Source organism: Diabrotica undecimpunctata, chromosome 6, assembly GCF_040954645.1.
Source record: "Diabrotica undecimpunctata isolate CICGRU chromosome 6, icDiaUnde3, whole genome shotgun sequence".
Taxonomy (NCBI): domain Eukaryota; kingdom Metazoa; phylum Arthropoda; class Insecta; order Coleoptera; family Chrysomelidae; genus Diabrotica; species Diabrotica undecimpunctata.
The window spans coordinates 53,372,662-53,390,475 of NC_092808.1; the positions used below are offsets into that span (position 1 = coordinate 53,372,662).

A 17,814-nucleotide genomic window follows, 5' to 3' on the forward strand; every position below is an offset into this window, starting at 1 on the left:
TTCTTAGATTTATTAATTAATTAATTAATTTGTAATTATTTAAAATTACCTTATGATGATAAATCTTTTAGTAAACTTTGCAGTATCAGCTTCAAAGAATATGTGAACAAACTGGAAATGACATAAAAAGAATACTAAAATACTAAGTTTTAGACAAAAAATCTTCATAAAGGAAATAATTGTCAAATATAGAAGAAACAAACCTTAAGGGTAAAATATGGTAGAAGGAAAAGTAAGAATAAATATGAGCTACCCAAGTCTGACGAATTTTTAATTATGACAAGAAAGGAAACGTATTGTTTTAAAAAATGTGTACACAGAAATAATAAATTCTCAGAATTATTTTTTACATAGGCCAAACTTTATTCAATTTGGATAAGAAATGATAAACATTGTCTTAATTTTTTCATGTATTTTATAGTCTAAAAGACTTTTAAAAGAATTAAAAAACCATAAAAAATTAGTTGCTTTTAAACATCCTTGATTATTTTATCGTTAAGGAAATATTTTTATGGCTTTGGGAAAATTTTTGGCAGGACATGATTTATTATCCAATTATTTTTGTCTATCAAATTACAGTAAATGATCGAACATTATTAAATTACAAATAAATTAGATAGGAAAAGTTCATTATATAATTTCTTAATATTCTGATGGGCTTTTAACAAGCCCTTTCTGGGGTTAGCCCCAAATGAACGGTAGTTATGTCATGCGAAAATCATTCCACTAATGTTTTCTCATTTAAGGGTAGTAGAACAATTTGATCGCACAATATAGGTTTTTAATCAATAATTAATTTGAATTTTTGTGTGTCGGAATAAACTGTTTATTTTCCGAAAACATTTAGACAATTAAACTATACCAATCTCAATAATTCAATTATTACAACTTTACATATTTAACTAAAGCTTATATGTGTTAGTTTTCTTCTAAACTACCAACCTTTTTAGGTTTTAGAATATTGTTTATTGCTAAAAGCAAAATAGTAGAGAAATACCATATTAGGAATCTTGTTTCGCTAGCGATAAATTTAATTAATAAAAAAGCCATTTAATAATTTCATAATAATTTAAATATTTCCAAAGTCATTTTTTGACATGTGAATAACAAATCATTTTAATATATGTAAATGAAAATAGCTTGCTTAATTAATGGTTGATTAATTAGATAATTAATGGACTGTTTAATAAACTCGTTCATTTTCAGTTCTACTATGTATTACGACTTGGTTGTTTAAGCTCCTACATTACTATATTCGTTCTATACTGTGATTTGCATATTATTCTACATTGATTTCTCACTTCTAAATCATCCACATAGTGTGAGGAGTGCTCTCCACTATATTATCTATGTTAGTCGTTAATGGTAATTGATGTTATTATTCCACTAGCAAAAATATTTTAATTTCATGTATCATGAACAATAATTTTAAAAAACAAAAGTTTATACATTCTTTTAATAGTTGAACACAATCTGACTGATTTTACAACAAAAGCATTTAATTTATATTGAAAAATTTAGCAAATCTTCTTCTTCCCCCAAAACAGTATCTAAGGCGTTTTTCTTATTCACAGACGTAGATTTTTTAACCAGAATATTTCTGGGCCTTTGATACTGGTCTGCAAAAGCCTGCCAAGTGACCAAGACTAATGTAAGTGCTATTTCGAGTAGGGACATACTGTTGCCGGATAGTTATATCCATATTCATCGACGTTACGCCGTTTAATAAATTTAAGCTCAACTACTGTTTGGTTTAGCTTTTATTAGCGCAAGTACTTCAAAGTTCACTTAAGATGGACTAATAAGTCCGAAAACGTTCGTTCTGAATAAAACATCAAATATTGTAATCCATTTGGATTATTTATATAATTTTTTATTTAAATATTATATCCAGTATAACAGAAGTTTTCACTTCGATGTTAAAGTTTTGTAACTAATATGGTGTACAGTCAACTTCCGGGAAAAATCCTGTTTTAAGGTTTGGAAAGACTTTTGGGGGGGACGGTTAAGGAGGAGGGCTAATCAGATATACAGATCATATTACGAAACTCATAGGCAAGTCTTTACCTTAATTAACAAAATAGCGGAAGACCGAAACAAATGGAAACTGACTGTACACGATGCTGTAAAACAAACTACCGATCAAAAAGAAGAAAAATAAGAAATTGGGTTAAATGGTCGATGTATTAAAATATGTAAAATAATTTATATAGAATACTAGTTAAGTCAGATGCCATAAATTATGATCAAATATAAAATCGTCGAAAACCTTACAGTTTACTTTTTACATTTATTTTACACGTTCTCCTACTAATTATTATCGAATATAAAGTTTATTAAATCAATTAAAATGTAAATACAAGTGTTATAAAGCGTATCATAATCTTCAGTATATTTGTAGTTATGGTAATACGCAAAATTTTGCGGTGGATATGGCACATGAAAACGAAGGTTGGTATGATTCAGATGACCGTATATTTCTTCTTCTGCGTCAATAACAGATTATTTTAATAGCTATGTAAATTTTAATTACTAGCTCAGTTATAGTAATTAATTGCTATGAAAAAATTTCGTTGATTTCGATTCGGTAAGCTGATCCTTTGTGATGGGTATTTTTTACACCTGCTTTTTATTTCCACAAATAATTAAATTTAATTAATTTTTTCACCGATCGTGATCAGGAAATAATTTTGTGTTGACCATGAAGTTATAAAATTTCGATGCTTGAAATTAAATAATGGAACATTATTAATAAAAAACTCTGAACAGTTAACAAAGTGTATCTTGTAATTCGTCTATCCAATTAAAGTGGAAAAAGTGCAGTTTGTTGTAATGAAATTAGAAACGAAAGGTAATTATGTTTTGAAAATGAATTAACGTTTCCGATTTTGTGAGAACAATGATTTACTAATCTAGATCAATTACGCACTCCACAAAAACTTAGGAAATAATTCGTCGTGTTACCACGAAATTTATTTGATTTATTATGTAATTTCCTTCAGACAGTTATTAAAAAAACGGCAATTAAACAACTACTCTTATTATCTTATTTTCATTCTTTAAATATTTTTAACATGTTTTTTATTTTTTTTAAACTTTTCTACGCTAACTGTAATGAAATATTCATTTATTACATCGAACAATATTTATATTAATTATTATAATCTAAGCACTACAAATAAATAGAAAACTCTTTAAGAAAAACAATAATTATTTATACTTCTCTTCTTCTTGTTCCATGACCACTATCGATCGTTGGATATAATGTTGGCTACCATATTCACTATCGTGAATCGATGATATAATCGAGTCTAAGCGTTTAAACTTGGTCTTACTTAGTGTACGCGCTTTCACTTCATATAGTAGCACTGGAAAAATATAGCGATATGTCATTCAAACGCTAAGGTCAATAGTAAGATTGTGGATACAAAATACATTTTTACCAATATCGTCTTGATACCAAACTATGCTCCAAAAGTCCATTTCACTACTTAACATTTTGGCGTTAGATTTCTTGGTTAATTGCAATATTTCTACTCCATCTGTTAATACTAGTTTTAATATTTTCTTCATTTCTTCCTATTCTAGTTAGCCTAATGTCTAAATATATGTATGTATTCCTTGCAACTTTAAATTTATTTCTGGTCTAGCTTCAGGTTTTTCATAGCTTCTTCCCTTTCTGTACATAGCTACTATGTATTTTTCATGGTGAACTTCAGACCGTTCAGATTTTTTTATATTATTCACAAGTTTCTTTGATAAATATTTTAAATCTTTCTTGTCCTGTGCAATAACATTTTGATCATTTACGGAATGAATCTGTAGGGTATTGTTTATCGACAATCCCATTCTCTTACATTTCTTTTCACTGTCTCAGACTTCATCTATGTATATATTTATTAATACTGGAGTCCAGTAGTGACCAGAAGGCCTTCCGATATTTTATTCCCCAATTTAATTTTAGGGATAGAATTTCTGCACAGTTCTTTCAGAGTATCGATGAAAGTAACGTTTATATTAATTTTTTCAAGGACTTCCCATAGATTATTAATGGGTACTGTGTCATATGCTCCCGTTGAAATCACCATAAATAAATGTATGTGGATCTACTAGCTCTGAACCCATTTTGCTTCGCATGGATTATAGTCTTCATATATAAGATCTCTTAACATTCTAATGTTTACCCTAATTTTTACTAATCTAATTGATCAATTTTTTATAAGTTCTACAGTTATTCTTTTAGGACCAAGAGCACGACCATTTTTTAACAAGCTTATTGATTTTTTTTTCCTTATTTATCGTAATCGGCTATCTCAGAATCTGAATTACATTTTCTGGTGAGGTACTATATTCTGATTTTGAAAACCAAAGAAATATTTTAAAATTTAACACCAGAAATAAAGTAATTTAATTGATGACATTTTCAACCTATATCATTTGATATATAATATGAAAACAACAACCCATAAATTTACTAAGAACATCTCAGCAAAAAGAAAAACAATATCCATGATTACTGATCAAAATACACATACAATGCAAACTCGCAATCGACAGCAACCACTACAGCAAGAATCAAGATTAAATTAAATGGGAATGGTAGCACCATGTAGCGAAACCTAATAGAAGGAACATGAATATAAGCGATAAAATCATCCAGCGCATAACTGGGAGACAACGTAGGAAAAAATAAAATATGAGTTAGAATTATACTCATATAAGCAACGTAATGTAGAGTCAAAACATTAATAACGTCATAAAAATAGTGATAATGGCAGGATATTAGAGGACAACTCGGAGCGAAGCAGCGCAGAATCTAGCAAATCGAGAGGACAATGAAATTTTGAGACGTCTGAAATCAGGTATATTTACAAGGGAATCCAAATGCTCAGTCTATAAAACCTTGATTGGACTAGTACTCATCTATAAATCATTTGTATCAAGTCTATGGAGACTATGATAAAGTAAAAATGATAAAGCTTGGCAGACTGATATTGATAGGTCATGTGGAACACATGGAACCCTCTGAACCAGTAAGAATCATAACTCAACAACAAATGGTTAAAAAAACCCAAGGGTTGGCCAAAAATGCGATATATGGACGAAGTACAGAAGGCTTGCTTTGAGAAACTAAACTCGAAACTAGAAACTGGAGAACGAAAGCTAGAAATAGAAATGAATAGCGATGAATAATTAAACAGATCATTGCCCAATCTGGACTGCACAGCCAATAATGATGATGACTCAAAGTAGAGGATGGTAATTACGAGTTTATTTAAAGCAACCAATTTTGAAAAGATTTTATGGACAAAGATTACTAAGATTTAGGAAAAAATTAAAGACACGGAGACCAGTAGGCAGACTACTAAAATATAATTTTGGTGTTCATTGTTATAGAAATAGCTCAGAGGCTAATAAAATATATTAAAAGAAAAAAAAGTATTTTTAGTTACTAAAACTTGTTGATCTGTAATTTAAATTAACCATTATTAACACTGAAATAGTAAAAACTATAGAAAATTAGTAAACGTGTAAATCTCATACTATATATTTAAAACAAAGATAGAGCTGTAATTTATTGTAAATAATAAGGAAAAGGTGTGCCACGTTTAAAACTACTTCTTTCTTTAGGGAGATTAGTTTAATATATTGCTAATTAGTAATTATTTCCAAAGACATCCGCACGTTATTTCTTATACCAGAAGAAATGTTGTAATACATTAGCGGGTAATGTTTTAACGCCGTTCCAGCCGTAACCAAATGCCGTATTCCATTTTGGAGCAAAAGTGTTTACATTGCAATGATAGCGGTTCTCATACATATCACTTTCTAATAAGACAGGTAATAAATAAAGTAGCAACAAATGTGTTAGTGCTCTCAACCTGAGTCACGAGAACTTGCTGATATTTTTTTATTTGCGAATTCAATTAAGGAATTATCAGCTCATGCATAATTACTCACGTTGATCTTTGAAAGTATCTTCTAGCCGCCTAACTATTGGTACACTGATAAAAGTTCATCTTCAATAATATTATTTCCTGTTATAAGAATATCAATTTAAGTCATTTTCTAGTTAGTGTTCTTTATAGAACGCTGAACGTCAATCGGATTTTTTCAGATGCTCGTTTATATTTGTTATAAATTAATTAAAGGTTATTACCATTAGCAGCAAAAGAAAAACCTTAATGCACATGTAGAGTGACTGTAGAAAAGTAAATACAAAGACAATTAACCTGTCTGTATAATGTTGATAATGAAGAAAAGAAATATGTGGTTTCATACACTTCAACCGCCATAGAAAATATTTACAATAGGTTTTTATTTCTGAATTTGTTAAATGTCTTTATGGACTTTTAGAAAGTTACAATAAAACGTAGTAAAATATTGTGACAAAAACTTCTGTAAATGAAACTGAGTAAATGTTGAAGATTTAAAATTGCACTTATGCTCGATATTCCTTCGTTAGGATATATTTTAAAGCCATAATAACAAAATTATTAACGTTAACTTTAACCTTAACGTTAACAGAATGAAAAACAAAGAAATAAAGATACTCTGTTACGCAGACGAAGCAATATTAATAGCCCTAGATGAAGATAGTCTGCAAAGACTGGCCCACAGATTTAACATAAGAGCAAAAGAATTTAATATGACAACTCATTTGAACAGAATGAATTTATTATGAAAACTTAAAAAATTAAAATCAGCAGAGAACAACCAGAATTGCTTATAAAGAGGAAGAAGTTTAATTTTAGGACTATCATAAAAGAGGAAATAGTTGTTTTAAAGTTGAAGTAAACTACCCCCATTTTTTAATCAATAGAGTGATCTATTGGTAGTAAAAGAAAAAGTAGAAGGCCAAAGACCAAAAGGAAGATCTCCAACACGATGAACAGACCAAATGAAGACTCTGGTGGGAAAATCCCTACATGAAGCCTTCCATATAGCACAGGATCGCAGTCAAAAGAGAGAGCAAGCTAATAATATTAAGAGTGTCACTAAGGCCCTGACAAGGGTTCAAGAAATGAGAAAGGAAAAAATCCACTAAGAAAAGCAAAAGAAACAAAAACTAAATATTGTAACAAGTAAACAAAAAATGAAGTTCAGAAATATTTAATATTATAATTAACTTTTTCCTCTGCTCTTCCTTTTTCAGGGGTCGCCTTATTCCTTTTTGACACTAATTCCTATTCATTGTGTCTTTTTCTTTTACACCTTTCTCTCACAACTTCTCTGCCATATAGTCTTTCTATCTTTTTAACAATTGCAGTTTTTGTTCTTAAACTTTTTTTTAAGATTATCTTCTCCACGGCTCTTTCCCAAATCACGTCATTCCTGATTTTGTCATTGTAACATTTTTATTTTAATTACCTTAGTCTTCTTTTCCTTAATCCTCTTTATATGCCACTGTTCACCAACTTATACAAACACAGGTCTCACCACACTCTTTCAGACATGACTTACGGCGCCAAAGCACTTTTCTTAACCCAGGCTACAGCAAACAAACTCAAAGTAGAATAGAACGCTCGCTACTTGAACTGACTCTCAGAGACATGGTTAGAAACGCAGAAATAAGAAGGATATGCGTCACAGATACCATAGAGCGCATAACATGCTGATGTGGGCAGAATAAATAACGGGCAGTGGACCCAAAAAATTATAGTTTGGAGACCCGGAGCAGATAGAAGAAGCAAAGGTAGATACCCTACACGATGGACAGACAACGTCAAAAAAATAGCTGGAAATTATCTGCAGGAAGCTCCAGGCCTATGTTCAACATTCGACTCAGATGGCTGGATAATAATAAGGAGCCAAGGTATTTCAATTTTCCTACTCGTCCTCATTTTTCTTCAAGCAATTCAATCTCACCAACTATTCCTTTTCCTCCCAACCACATATACTTCGTTTTCGATCTGCTAACCTAAAGCCATTTCCTCTTCAATAGCCCTTATTTAATCCACCAAATTCTCCTCTAAAGTTTTTTGGTCTCTTACACTAATACGATATCATCCGCAAAGAGTATTGGCCAGGAAGCTCCTTTTGTTATAATATCAGAATATCGATAAGCAAAAAAAATAGTAATCTCTAAAATTTCAATATGATCCAAAGTAGATGTGTATGACGAAATAATTCAGCAAGAAGTAAATTGTAACTACATTCCTAGGAATATTGATGTATAGCTATGGAGATACAGAACAATGTCATTGATTAATAAGATGGTGGTAAGGCCGGTTATATCTTATACGGCAGAGAAAAGACCCCATACCAAGCAAATAAGAAGATTAGTGGAAACGCGTAAAATAAAGATACTCAAGGACATCATTAAACTAATAGATATCTCAATTTAAGGTATACTAAAAAAACATAAAGTACTAGATACTAGACAAAAAAGAAGTGAAATGATCACATAAGTAGAATGGGAACACATAATAGCTAAAGTAGTACGAGATAATGCTCCAAACGGCCGAAGATTGACAAGATGAGAACGTGAATATCCAATAGTAAGGAAGGAAAGATGGAACAGATCGTGTTAAGAAAGTAGCAAGAAGAGTTTATTGAAGAAAAGCAACAGAACCTAGTAAATGACAAAAAACATTGAAGGCTAATGTTTAAGTAAACACAAGGAATAACGGTAATGAATATTTTTAACAAAAGTTATAGTTCCAACACTGCTTAATTATCTAGTCATTATAAAAAATTGACATAATAGTCAACAATTAATGATGTAAAGCTAAGTAAAGTAAGAGAACATTTAATAATTGCGTTTTCCATTGGAAAAACTTTTTGAACGAAAATTACAGTATCACATAATTTTAACAGTGTACTTGCACAACAAACGCAAGAATTTTCTCACTGACTTCTTTACAATCGACGTGTAAAATAGTTTCTGTAACCATTTTAATTGTGTACAGTTTGATGAATTCCTTACGTGAACGAAGATATACTCCTTGTAAGTGTCAATAGCCAACGTTTCAGTGGCAGACAGCAAAAATTGATCAATCACAATTAAAATGTAGCTATCGCTGGCCATGTTACAGAAGCTGGTTTTTTTATTTACCGCGAGGAAAATATTTTGAATACATTAAACAACATAAGAAGCGTGATCATTCATAACGTAAAATTTATTTTTTTTATAAGTATTTTAATAAATGATGGTTACAAAATAATTCTTTTTAAAAATTAACAACAAAATATGCTTTTTGGTATGAATTAATAATTTTTATTTGTCATTTATAATTTTCTTCATATCTGAACCGAGATTTTCTCGTCTGATTAATGCAAGATTTTGCCAGCACTCCCATTTCTGAGAGAATGGTTTATATATTGGTAATGATTGGATAATTGTTGTGCCAAAAAGTTTTCGTATCTTTCAGCTTAGTTGCAAAATGGATGGATTGTCTTTCTTTCGAGCCTAGCAACCTTTCACAACTATGTGAAACTTTAGTTACCGATCTCCAGTTAATGTTTACTTATGGGTACAACTGAATCTGATTTTACATACAAATGAGACATTTCAGTTTACTGTTTAGTTAACTTTATTTACTTTCAATGTACTGTATACTTGCCAATTGGCAACACTAATATCTTAAAACAATGGAATCCCCTAACCTCATATTTATTTTAGCACGCGCATGGTCGTCTAAGTTTTTATTTATGAAATTCCATCAATCTGTTACTTATTTTACTAAAAATTAAGGATTAAAGCATTCAGAGGTTACAACATTCCCATATTTATCTACTCATTACCTAAGTTTCTATACTAATCTCAATTTTCTGGAAGTATAATATTATAGTGACGAGCATGTTCACCTTTTAAAAAAGGGTCGTATAAAAAATGCCTGTACTAGAAGCTCTACCAAGAACTAAGTTTTCTTACGACAAAATATTATTTTTACTTCTTGGTGCTATCCTGGTAGAATTCACAATTATCCGAGTATATAATTTTACAAATCCTCTCAACTTTGACACATCTGATCTACACAACCTCTTTTTCAACAACCAATAAACCTTATATTCAACTCTAGTATACCTAAGGTTCTTTTTTGAAGATTAAATGAAGAAGTCACATTACTGTAATCAACGAACATTACGACTTTTTAGAAGCAGATTTATTTTATACAAGCCACGATTTGGGTCGCTTCTCTGCTCAATTCCTTTAAATTTTTATTATAACCATAAAAGTCGTATTTTCTAAGTTCTTCTATAGGCCATCTCTCTTTTTCGTCTTCGTGTTCATCTTACGGCTCTGCGCCCGAGCCGTAAGATCTTATGCTAAGCTATAATCCCTAAGAGTTCACCCCACTAGGACATCACTTAGATAAGACTTTTTCCACTATGTTAGGCATATTATGAGCACGACTGTGTTACATTTTGAGATTGTGGGGCAACTGTCTGATGGTTTGCAGATTCATGGCCTAGTGTCATGTTTAATCAACAAATCTACAAGAAGCTGCTGTCGCTACATTATGATCTTAGTTAATCTGGTTATACCTTTTTATACCCGTCTTATTATCTTATGTATCCTTAGGTTGTTCCCTATTAGTATCTGTGACGTGACGTGTTGTAAATGAGAACTTTTCCGCCCTACTCAGTATGGAGCTCTTCCCCACAGTCCTTTTTCACATAGATAATGAGTCCATTATCAAAAACTCTTCTAGATATAACATTTATTTTTTTTAATTCATTTTTATACACAAATAAAAACAAATCAATTTTATTAGAAATGATTACCTCCCTTTTAAAAAGGATTCAAGATCGTATGAGCAGACTCGAATTAATTTCAAGCCGTTCACCTCTCTAACTGCACGTTTATCTTAGCTTGATCTAAAATGTTTTGTAATACACAATATATGAATAAATATATTGTTTCAAATGTTTTGAGATCCAGAAGTAGAAACTACCAGCTTCTTAGTATATAATATTGTTTATTCTTTACACACATGTAATGGGCAAATATTAGAGAAATAGCTTTAGTTATACCTGTATTACAAAATAGGTTTTTGGATTGTGGCTAACGCGGATGCTTAAAAATTCAGAGAAGATACACTCATTCTTACGCAATATTAAATAAGTGACTTATATGTTATTACAGCCAATAAATATTTTTAATTTACTTAGTTTGTCTATAGAATCGAAAATTCTAAGAAACCGGTTATCTCTCATAATTATTCCCAAAGGAGAATAATACCTGCATTTAGCGTCAAACTACTTAAATTTATTCTCACAATTATGCCCGTTTTTAGACTACACCTTTTATGATGGAACGTTGACAAAAACAAATCATACAACTAACCGAAGTACGGTTGTTTTTTTTTATATAATTTATGATGACTAATTTTATAATTTAGAAGTGGACTCTTGAGGTTTTAAACATTTATATTAAAATTTAATGATACGATTAAGCTTGCACGCTTACCAACTCTCCGTAATGAAAAACAAATGAAAATCGGTTGCCCACCTGCTTAGACTTATATAAATCAACAATAATAAATCAAAGCGATAACAAACAAAATCACTGCAGAAAACAAGAAATGTTTGTCCGGCGTTGGTGTGTGTGTAAAGCTGAAGGCTACCACGCGGCGTTGCCATAGATCGAAGTGATAGGATAAAATTATTAATGATGCTGCTAATGTAATATTAATTGGTACAAGGTTGGAAGAAAATCTTTAATTGTAGTTTGTGTAGTATGCTCATATTAAGTTTGTATCCAATATTTCTTAGTAATTCATTAAAAAAACTGTCAATGATATATATTAGAAAAAAGGACTTTTATAAAAAAAAAGTTTGAATAATATCTATTTTGACAACTTTTTATGACACAATTTCCTATTGTTGCTCTGTCTACATTCGTTTTGTTAAGTTAACTCATAATGCTATTATTAATACTCAATTTTTAGTTTTTTCATGCCATAAATGATAACCGGCTCTTACCCTACGAAGAAAATATTCATGCGTTTCTTTTTCATCTTACATTGCTAGCAATAAATTCCACCCAGTGTTTTGAAATAAATTTACGGAACGTTACCTGGAAACTTATAAAAACATTGGGTTCGATTCAGCTTTCTAAGAAAGAGTCAGAAGAAATCTAAAAGATCTGGAACTTCAAATTCCTGACCACGTTCCTTTAAATGTAAAAACTCTCCTTCTCTGGTTCAGTTAAATTATGACTCCCAAAATCAATACGACGCTACTTTAATATCACAAATCAGAGACTAACCCACTGTAATCCGACAGTCATTTTTAAATGAATTCGAGACTTACGGAAAAGGTTTTTGCATTTATACAGATACTTCCAAATCTATAAAGTAGAATTTACAAACCCTCATTTACATCTCAAGTACAAACAATTCTTCTTCCGTCATTATCACAGATCCTCTAAATTAGTTAACAAAAATCGGTCAACTATACAACAAGAACCCGATAGCCTTACTCATCAAGAAAGAATCTGGCTCCGAAGTCAAATTTTTGTGAGTGTATCTCACATAGGAATACAAAGTAATGAAAAGGCAGACCTCCGAGCAAGAGAAGCTACCAAAACCTAAAAAGAGTCAAAATTTCTTGACTTCGATTAGGTCAAACTAATATTACTCATAAGTACCTAATCACTAAGGAAGACTTTCCAGTATGTGAACACTGTCATGTCATCATTACTCTTAAACACCAAATTACTTTAACATTTAACTGATATATTTATTTATATCGGGTGTTTCACGGCGAGTGGCCTATTAGATGTATTAGAGGACTAGGATTGTTTTTTTTTAATTATTAAACCTTAGCGGTTTGCAAGGATTTTATGGCCTTTACCTGCCACGGGGGGTAGTTAGGCCAGTGATCACTTTGAAAATCACAAGGGGTGTTGAAATTTCTTATATTGTGATAATAAAAGTCAGTCAACCAAATATAGATTTGGTAATCAAGACAAAAAGTGAAATAATTAAAATTATTTGCATGGATCTAGAAGCTTGTACAAAGTGGGAATAGATTTTTTATAATTCTTGTTTAACTTCTACGAGGCATAAACACACTGAAATGAAAAATCATTATACGTCAACTGAATTTTTTGATACCTATAGCGTTTTTTATTTTACTTTCTTTATTCATTTTGTTTAACAATAATAATCTCAAATTCAGGGCCAATTGTTGCAACGATAGAATGTCAAACTATCATATAGAAGGTGTCACGTTGGATCCATAGTGTTAGCGAAAGATATAGATACTTTTAAAATGTCTAAATACCCTTGATCTACTCCTTCCGAATAAAGTTAATGCCTTGGATAAAACCAGCGGTAAAAATCTTTCATGAAAACTAGCTTTAAGATGAAATCGATAATCTAGGCTATAAGACATATAATGCAGCAACGAGATCAGTAATATCAACAACCAAAGCACTACCAGAAATAGCAGAAAGAAAGCAGGAAAAACGTTCCAATAGAGCAGAAGAAGAAAAAAGCTTGTTCGAAAACTTAGAATAAAAAAGAAGTGAATATTTAAAAAAATAAACAATAGAATAAAGACAGTAACAGAATGCGAAAAGAAAAAGTGAAAAAAGTGGTAGAAGAAGAATAGAGATAATTAAGAATTTTAAAATTAACCTGATTGCATTCTTTACAATACTTTTTTTATTTTTAATTCAGTCAACTTTATGACATACGTCACATATATAAGTGTTTAAAGAAATATAAAAATGTTTCCTATACATTAATATTTTTAACTAAATTTCGTCTATCTGAATATAATATTTAAATTGTGGCAACACCGATGGTCAGGTTTAGACTTCCGAGCATACAATGGACCAGTATTTGGTGGGGGAGAAAGTGTCATTCTCGGTATTCTCTAATTTATCATGAGTCATGGCCTACAAAATTCTGTTCGAATATTTCTAGAGGTAACAAACCTTTGTTATTTGGATTTGATGCTAGGGAGTTCTTTCATTTGAATTAATGTGAATGGTATGTCGTAAAAGGTATTCATTTTTATTTTTAGGCTTGTCCATCCGCTGGGTGCATCCACCAAATATTGAAATGTGAACTATGGTTGTAGGATTACTGAACTAGAAATTCTCATTGGAATGGTTGAATAAATTTAAAGAAAATGAAGACAAATATCTTTAATATTTCGTAATTTTATCTATGAACTTATTGTATTTTGATTATTTTTTAACGCTAATAATATCATGCAAATGCGATTTTATTTCTGTTCTTTGTAATTTCGGTAATTTATTTCAGCTTTATTTTGACGATTTCTAATTTTTTCTCAACTTCGACAGTTCAAGTTTTTCTCTTATACCATTCTTTGGGATGTTTGTCTCTTTTATACGTTATCAAAACAGGTAAAATACGCATATCACATTTGTTGACAACTTTTTTCTTCTTTCTTCATTTTTTTGTAAATCAATTTTACCAAAATGGCATTTATTCCAGAATAATATTTCTCTGGCTAGTTTATATATCTATTATGTTTTTTATTTATATATCTATATTACCTATTGAAACGTAATTATCGACTACTTTAAATAAACACTACGGTAGTCATACAAAGAGATAGTAGAAAACTTGGGATATTTACATCCAAAACTAAGAAACCGGAAATAGTATCGATAGTCCAAAAAAGACCTAAATATTAATAAAAATTCAAAACAAGAAGTTAAACTAGCATGGATATGTTTAATAATGACTGAATTATAAAAAAAATCAAATGATACAATCCAAACTTAATCGGTATAATAAACATATCATACCGATAGGGAAAGACAAAATAAATATCTACGAACAGATGGAATATTGTCAAAAGATTATAAAAACTTGAAAATAGAGAAAACTTGGACTTAAAACTTGGCCTAGAGTAGACCTAAGGGATTACGAAACAAAAAGAAAGATTGTGTGCGATGTTCAATGAACTGTAGTTTTTTTTATCTATCAGGTATAAATTATACCTTAAACCAAACTAAAATATATAGTCTATATAGCAAATTTTTTTGTTTCAGTTCTGTCATCACATCAGAAAGCTGGGATTGCGATTTAACAACGGTTGTGTGACGAAGGGTAGATTCAACGAAAGTTTATATCAAGCATTGTCTCTACATGCCGAAACTCGTAGGTAAGCATTCTATAGTACTAATTATTGCATTCATAATGATAATTTTAACAAGGTCTTCAATTGACATTTATTATTGACATTTATTAATTCTTAGATTTTAAATGATCCTGCATAAAGACCGTTATCATTTTCTGCTATTAAAACTGTGCCAGCATGTAGTTTCAAACCGAGTAGATCTTGAGTGTGTGCATATCTACATATGAAACAATTCTACTAAATTTTGTTAATCTTTGAAATCAAGTTCAAATCTTCACTCAAACTCCCCTTCACATGAACCATAATACTGAAGTTCTGTTACTTCCACACTTCTCATCGGATTAATATTTTACTTTTTTTTATAACAATTAACAAGTTACTGAAAACGTGCATAAACATTCATCTATTTAAAAGTTCTTCTTTTTCTTCTGAAATCAAGCAAGACACTTCTTGTCTCTGGTACTTTATCGTGAGATATTTGTACCAAAACTTTAATTAAACTCTAACAGGAAGTTTAAAGCTCTTTATCAAAGCCAGCATTTTCGTTATAAGAAGTTTAGGGATTTATTCTGGTTTAATATTGTTTTTCCAGTGAGTATCTGTCTCAGGGGATGAAGCATATCACATGCACAAGACACATGTGGCAGTTTCTTCCCTCTCATTGCACTTTTGCCATGTGTTTGTTACCGTTTTTATTTTTCAGACACTATCTATAACCGCGATTAGCTCTCATCTGATAAGATCTGTTAGATTACGAAGATTTTGGATCCAATTTTTTGATATCTAAATAAAGAGAATTGATAAAGCCCTAATAATCTAGATCTCTATCTGTCTGTTCCTTTTTCTTAGTCCTTATGCATACAGTGTTGGACATATCTCTCTTATATGCATCCACTTCTTCGTATCCTGTACTTCGTCTATCCAATTAAATCCTTTATTTTTTTTGTTTATTAATCCTTTACTTTTCTTTTTTGTGATCCTTTTTAATTTCTATTTCCTGAATATAGTATCTGTTCATTTAATAATTTTTGTACTTTGGCAGTTATTTTCCCGTCCTGTAAAATGTCCCGCAAATTCTTGCTTCAGTTTTGTGACTGTTGATTTTTGATTTACTTTTGATCTGTTTCTTGTGTAGCCGTTTCTTCATTTGTCTTATGATTTTTGTGTCCCTTCATATTGATGCTATGTCTTCGTCTTCCTCTTTAACTTCATATTTATTTATTTTTGTGTAAAGTTTGATTATCGAGACTAGTTAAGTGCTTAATTAAATTAGAGGCCTTTTCAAAGTGTATAAAGTTTGGGCTTAATGGGATATTGTATTTTATAGTCTGTTTGGTTATTGTCACGTTTGGTTTTGTATTGCATAATATAATCTAAGTAATGAAGAAGTAACGCAGCAAATTAAGGGGAAGATAATTGTGAACGTCTGTGTTTCGAGATTTGGGAACGATTATTCCAGTCTCTAAGTAGTTTTCTTCTTAAAAGCACAAGTTTTATATTATTATCAATGTCTAAAAGATTAAATCTTTACCAACATTTATTATTTCTATTATAATTGATTGATGATTTAGATATTACAGTATATTTTTTTATAAATGTTTGTCCATAAATATGTACATGAATTGGATTCACAATCTAATATATCTTAAAACCTATGTTTTTAGAGAGTTTATTTTGGAACACACGTAAAAATTAAAGACTTGAATTAGGTGCTGGTTATTGTAAGTACACGAAAGGGTTACACGAAAAGATAAACTTAAAAAACGTCTAATCCAATCTAAAAACATCATAATATTGAACTTTTACATTATCCAAAAACCTACGTCGGTACATCGCCTCATGCCACCATACGCTCCATAAAATCGTCATATAAATTTATGATATTGGCTTCGACGAAAATAGTCTGCGGTAAAGAACGCCAATATCAACTATCTTCTTAAAGGTGAAAGTTATGGGTGTTCGTATACCAGGCGAGAAAGAGAATGAAACGATTTATATCAACTATTTTTTAAATACTGTGAGTTAACACATCGTCCATTAAAATTTGATTTATGTAACATAAGCATCTATGGCACTACAAGTGATAAAACTTAGTTAATAGAGGATCTGAAGTTGTGGTATGTCTGGTTAGAAGAATAAGTCATAGAGACTGTAAATGTCAGTATATATGGTTTCTATAATTTATATATAAACAATGAAATTCTAATTTAATTGGAAACTTGACTACAATATCCAAATATAGCCAAATATAATATTAGAATTCAGAAATGATTAATATTTATATTAATCTTTTTCCTATTGTTTTTTTTATGTAGGCATGACTCTATCTGTTTTTTAATGGTCGTGGTCTTCCTACTGATCGCCTTCCTATTGGGACACCGTCTCTTACCATCTTTACTACTCTTTTTGTTGTCATTCGGCTTATATGATCCTTTCACTCTACTCTTGTAGTTCTTGATGTTCTTCACCTTGCATCTATATCGTATTTATAATAATCTAAATCATAAATTAAATTGGCTGTTTATTTGGAGTCCAATTTTAAATAATTTGATTTTTAGTTGCAACTGATCTTCTTCGCGTGCCATATCAGAAATATCCGACGTTGGCGATCATCATTGCGAAGTCTTCTCGATCTTCTGCAATAGGGAATAATTGTCCTGCATTTGATATCTGTGTCCATTCACAAATGTTTTTTACCAAAAAACTTGTTTTCTTCCTACACCTCTACGGACCTCTATTTTG

At 30.6% G+C, this 17,814-nt stretch overlaps 1 protein-coding gene across 5 annotated transcripts in view; it reads left to right on the forward strand.

Annotated features, from left to right (window-relative positions):
- LOC140443442 (zinc finger homeobox protein 3-like) overlaps positions 1-17,814 on the forward strand; it is a 929,042-nt gene that overhangs the window by 671,855 nt on the left and 239,373 nt on the right. For all 5 annotated transcript variants that reach the window (XM_072534701.1, XM_072534702.1, XM_072534700.1 and 2 more), the window contains one exon: positions 14,984-15,096. The gene's annotated coding sequence lies outside the window, so the exon portion shown is untranslated. The remainder of the gene's footprint in view (positions 1-14,983; positions 15,097-17,814) is intronic.